Source organism: Nestor notabilis, unplaced genomic scaffold, assembly GCF_000696875.1.
Source record: "Nestor notabilis isolate BGI_N333 unplaced genomic scaffold, ASM69687v1 Scaffold36135, whole genome shotgun sequence".
Classification (NCBI taxonomy): domain Eukaryota; kingdom Metazoa; phylum Chordata; class Aves; order Psittaciformes; family Psittacidae; genus Nestor; species Nestor notabilis.
Window position 1 is genome coordinate 25,905 of NW_009929513.1, and position 6,000 is coordinate 31,904.

The following is a 6,000-nucleotide window of genomic DNA, read 5'->3' on the forward strand; positions in this document are numbered from 1 at the left end:
ACTCAGACATGGAGAGCTATCAAGGGAAGAAAAAAACCTTTGCAAAAAAATAATGAAAGCTAAAAATAGAGCAGGTTCCTCAAACTAATAGTGAAAAGTTCAGTAGAGCTTTGACAAAGCATCCGAGTTGCTGCAGAGTGGAAGATAGATGATTGTTTGCCTTCAGATTCTACACCTTTTAGGTTTAGTTTACTCTACAAAAGAGGTACTTGCATTTCCTATTAAAAACACGCCATGAAGCTCAGTTCCCATCATCCCACACTCTATGGTTCAGACTGGGTTTACAGCACAACTGAAACCAGGGGTTTCTATGGAACAATATCTTTATACTCCTGGGAAGCTAAGGGATGACAGGACATACCAGCCACATGCATGCTTTGGTTAGGGGTGCCAAAATGCAGGCTCTCAGTCTTCCAGGTGGCCTTTAAGAAACCCCACTTGAAATTATTAAGTTTTTACTTACTCTTCCTCCTACATGAGGTAAGGCTATGGTTGTAACGGTGTTGGCAGTTCAATAAAGTTACGCAGTCATACTTGATACACTCATTCCACCACAGAAGTAAACTGGCATAACTCCCCTGTTCTCTGATCATAATGAGAATTTGTAGTTCATCAAACTCACTGATATCCAAGACCTGAAATTTGCAAGCATTTGTATCTAAGGAATGCTACCACCTGACAAAACACTTGGTTAGAACAGTGTTCTTGATCTCTCCATCTACTTCACTTGTGGCTGGAGATCTGCAGAGTGATAGGTGACTAGCCTTTCATTTATTAATCATACCATACAACACTAACAATCAACCACTTCCTATCTGCAAGTGAGTTTAGAAATGCTATTCTAATCTGAAATACTATATAACAAATGTAACCCTTGCAGTGTAATGTAGCCAAGGATTAAAGTTATTAACATTTATGATTAAAAAAGCATATTGATTTTCTGTCTCCAGGACAGCATCACTGTAACAGACTTAAGATCACAGAAACATTAGACACTAGTTTTCTAGTGGCCTTTTCTCAGCCATTTCAGAACTAGCCCAAAAGTTACCCAAAAGGATAAGGATGTTTATATTTTTCTTTACAGCATATAGGCATTTACATATATTCATTTTCTCCCTACCCCCCAGCTTCAGAAGCAGAACCAGCCTGCCCCAAAAGCATGAGAAATCACAGATGCTTTTCAGGATCACAATCAGTAAGAACACAGGAGTGAAGCATTGTGCTGGGGAACTTAACTGTATACTCAGATACCTTCTAAACCATTTGCAAGAAGGCTTACATTATCCAGTTAATAAGAGAATTAGCAGCTATTTAGAAGACCTGTATTTAAAAACCATGCACTTTTCATTAATCTGACCTCACTTTGGATTAATCCCACTCGTTTTACTAAAGGTTTCTGGAAAAGCAAGGCCTAAATTTCCATAGAAAAGAGGGACAACCGAGTATGAACTGTGCACAAGAATCTTGCAAGAGCAGGCCATGACCTGGTATACTAAGCCATGTGATTCAGTTCAGATTGAAAGTTTGTAGGCTGAGTTGTGAGCTGCGTTGGCAGTGGAGCCGCTGCACAGTCCATCACTTTCTGTAACGCAGATGACAAACCTCAGCAGAGGAAGTAAGCAATTAGCTGGGAAAGCAGCCTCCTAAACCGAGTTGCCAGAGCAGCTGGAGGCCTCAAGCTTGTTTCATGGCCGAGAAAGCTACATGAATTACTTCTTATGGAGGAGGAAGGTATAATGGAGACATACAGCTACCAAATCCACCAACCTCTAAATTAGATTTCTCATATCGCTTAAGGTTGTAAAGCAAGAAGATAACAGAATGAAAGAGAAAAAGCTTATGTTCAGTTCTCTTGTTTTTGTACCTGTAACCTATCTGAGCCAATGACAGAGACTAACCCTTCTCTCCTATTAAAATAAAACAAGAAACTTCAAACCCACTAAACCTTTGGTCAGAAGAAATTTGCAGTTCAGACCAGATGACATAGCCATCTCCAGAAGCAGTGAGGGCCATCACTAAATACCACAACATGCCCTTCTGCAGGAATAGAAGTTCAAAGTTCAAGTTGTTAAATAATGAGCGAAGCATTTAAGAAGAAATCAAAGCTTCATCAAAGCTACATAGTTGATAAACATGAATTTGTATCATCTGCACATCAGCTGAACTAAGAGAGCTAAGATGTACCAATATTTTTTTCAACAGGACTGCTGGCGACCCCACTGTGATCTTATTAATGCATGTAAGAATCTCAAAGGCACATGCCAAGTGAATGGTGCCAGACTCTTTTCAGTGGTGCCCATTACAAGAGAAGCAATGGCCAGGAACTAAAACACAAGAAGTTTCACCCCAGCATGAGGAAGAACATTATGCTGAGGGTGGCAGAGCACTGGAACAGGCTGTCCAGGGGTGTCAGGGAGTCTCCCTCTCTGGAGACATTCAAAACCCACCTGGACATGTTCCTGTGTAACCTGCTCTAGGTGACTCTGCCTTGGCAGGGGAGCTTGGACTAGATGATCTTCAGAGGTCCCTTCCAACCGTTACAATTCTGTCATTAACAACTGTAGCTTTTAGTCTATTGACAACTAACATTTCTCACAAGCAAGCAGTTTCTTCCTGCATGCTGAGGCCACTACATATACACAGCCTTGAGCAGGGGTCTCGAGTTCAGAACTTGCTGGTAATCAGTCTTGATGCCTTCCATAATTACTGTTACATTCCAAGATACTAAAAAGAACTTCAAGCCACTGTTTCTAAAGCCCACGGAGAGAACAGGATGCTTCCTGAAGCACATGGTTTACATCATGTTGCCAAGTATGGTCAGCAAGATTGAGATTTCCACCATGGGTAGATCAATCCACAGATGAGTATGCTGTCATACTTAAACTGCTTTGTGGCATATTTATCAGACCCCAGCACAAGACAACTCCTGACTTCATCCTGGAAAAATAAGCAGAAGTATCTTTCTGGCTGTTAAAGGTGAACACCAGACCACAGGCAAGGTACAGTAGCTGCCAAGGCTCACATGTTTCCACACACACTGCTTAAGAAGAGGTACTAAAGGATAAATAAAGCATTTCAGTTAGCACTTAAGTGTATTTCAAGGCCATGACGAACAACTCAAGTACAGCTTATACCAGCCTTGCCACTGAAATTTCTCTTTGTCTTCCTGTCGATGATCACTGTCTCCAACTTCAGCAGTTGTTTGACACAACAGACCTCTCTGTTTGCAGAAGTATTCATGTAGTTGAGTAATGAACTCTATTCTAGTACTAAAGAGGAGACAGGCAAAAGCAGAGCACAGGACAGCTTTTTTCCATAACATGCCAGCCTGAACATTTGTATAGCTACAGCTATAGAATGCTATCACCTTTACTTCCATCTCTTTCTGGTCTCCTCCAACTCCATCATTTTAACCATCACAGAGCAGGCACACCTGAACATGTACATGGTTGTACATATTCAGCTCTCATTTCCACACACAGAAGCTATATACTTTAAAAAATCCCATCCTTTTATATTTTCATCATTCTCTAATTTTCAGTGTTAATTTCTAAATTCACATGTAGGTGATTGGCTACTCCATGCTACCTGCTCTCCAGAGCTAAAGAGGTAATTCTTCTATCTCACTTTGCTTATTCAAAAGTCGTTTATGGTTAGTATAGGTGCACTTAATTACATGGTACTTAGAGGCTAGTACTTTGCTGTAAATCATGATTTGTATGTTATGTCATAGGCAATTGGGAGTATGCCCAGAGGCACACAAAGATGACTGCATTCAGCAACACTTCATGATTAGTGATGATTAATCCATCTTTTCCATGTCTTCCCATGTATAAAACCTTTGACCCTAAAGAACAGTAGGATCCAGTTAACACATCAACTAACTGGAAGCGTTTTGATGATTAGGCTGGATTTCCCCCCAATTAATATTACAAAAGCATGCTCTCTCATGCATGCTTGTGATTAAGCAATACAAGTAGTCCAGAAAACCCTAACCCTAGCTTCCAAGAAAAACTGAGCCTCAGCTTTTTCAAGTATGAACACCGCAGTTGCCTAGCAAGAATCAAAAGCCACAACTAGCTGCATAAGCCAGGTAGCTACTGAGCCCACTACCAGTCTCTAGCCAGAGCTCCCTCTGAACTAACTGTTCCCTTACTGTAGATGCAATAATTTATACATCTCCATATTCATCCATAGCAATAAGGTGATGTGGTTATTTTTATATCTTTATATGCATACACACACTCTTCAATCTAGTCTAAAAATGCCTAGTGCAGGCTAACTGGGCTCGCTGCTTGACATTTTTCTACCTAACAGTATGCTGTTACAAAGCTTTAGAACTGGAACACATTTCTGGCTGTGCAATTCAGAGACCCACACTAAAAGTCTCTGCATGCCACTAAGACGTGCTATTCTCTTGGTTGTCAATGACAACACCAAACAGAAGCTTCAACACTTGTGTACACACCTTGAGACAAAATCCACTGCAGATTTCTTTGTTTTCTTTTTTGTACTGACATGAGTTTATATCACCTCCCACATGAGGTACATAGAGCTATATATAGACAGTTGTCTACAGTGATGGCCACATCACCATCCAAAGCAGACTTTTTATAAGATCCTGATGCCTAGGTAGAAGATGCAAAGGTAACATCCACGTAAGCAGCTTTTCAGCACCTTAAGAGATCTAACGAAGTTTGCTGACAGATCCTCTGACATACAACTTGTCCATAATTGTAAGGGAGCTGTGGACTAGCATTCATTACTCAAAGTTTACTCCTGTGCCAAACAGCTGCTATTCTCACAGGTATAATCACACCCCATAAAATGCTAAGATTCCAAGCTAGCACATCTTATGCATATTTGACTCAGTCTCCTTAATCATCCTGCCTTTTTATTTGTGTTGGTCTTCACCTCACATGCCTTGAAGACTCATCCGATCGCTTCGCAGGCACGCAGCTGCTTTTCACTTTGCTCATGGATTTCTGCAGCTTCTCCCCTATTTCAAAGCTACACAACAGTAGCTTACAGCTACACATGTTTTGTGAATAGCCCCTACAAAACCACATTTCTAATGAATTCCTGTGGAGACCAGGGGGTAAGATGTTACTAGATGCTCACATAAGAGAAAGTGAAAGGAGAGGTCATTTTTCAGTGCAGTGTAGAAAAAAAAAGAAACGAAAATCAGTCTACCGGGTTTCTCTTTCAGGAAGTTGCCCAAGAATGCAATTAAAACCACAAACCCAAACCACGTTTCGGAATATTCTGCAGGCATAAGGAAGGGGGAGAGAAGTAAATCACACTAATCACACTGAGGCCTCTAGCCCAGAAGCAAATATGCCCAAATTTTAAGAGAACTATGACATTTTAACAGCTCTCTGCTAGCACAATGGTATCTCCAAAGGTTTTATTTCTCTGTGGAGATCCTCCTGTGTTGCACAACATTGAGCCAAGGTACTGAGCACCATTTTAACCAGGAGACAAAAGACTCTCTCCTGAGGTGAGATGCTCTGCATTTCCCAATCCTCCCAGAACTCATTACATGAAGCAGGCTACCGCATTATTTGAGAGACAAGATAAGAGTTTTAACTAACCAGTTCTCTGCCTCAACACACAATTTGATGTCACCAGCACTATCCAAATCCAGTTTCAGTAACAGAATATATACACCCTTTCCTCCTTGAACTGCAAAGGAGGTAAATACTTCTATTTCTCCATCACTCGATATGCAAAGGAAATCTCAGTTACTAACCGAATTAGGAATTCTTGGTGTTTTTTTAGTACGTGGAATGAAAGCTCTCCCTCATAGAGGACAGGAGACACTAATGAAGTCAGCAACTTCCAGTTTTCAAGCTTTTACGATGAAGCCGATGCTTGGGAAGTGCCACCTCTCTCATCCGTGACTGGGGAGCGGGCTCCCACGCTGGCGCAGGGATGCAGCGCCGGGGACACCGCATGGAGCCCACGGCAGAGGGGCGCAGGCGCTCCCCGCCCCGAGAG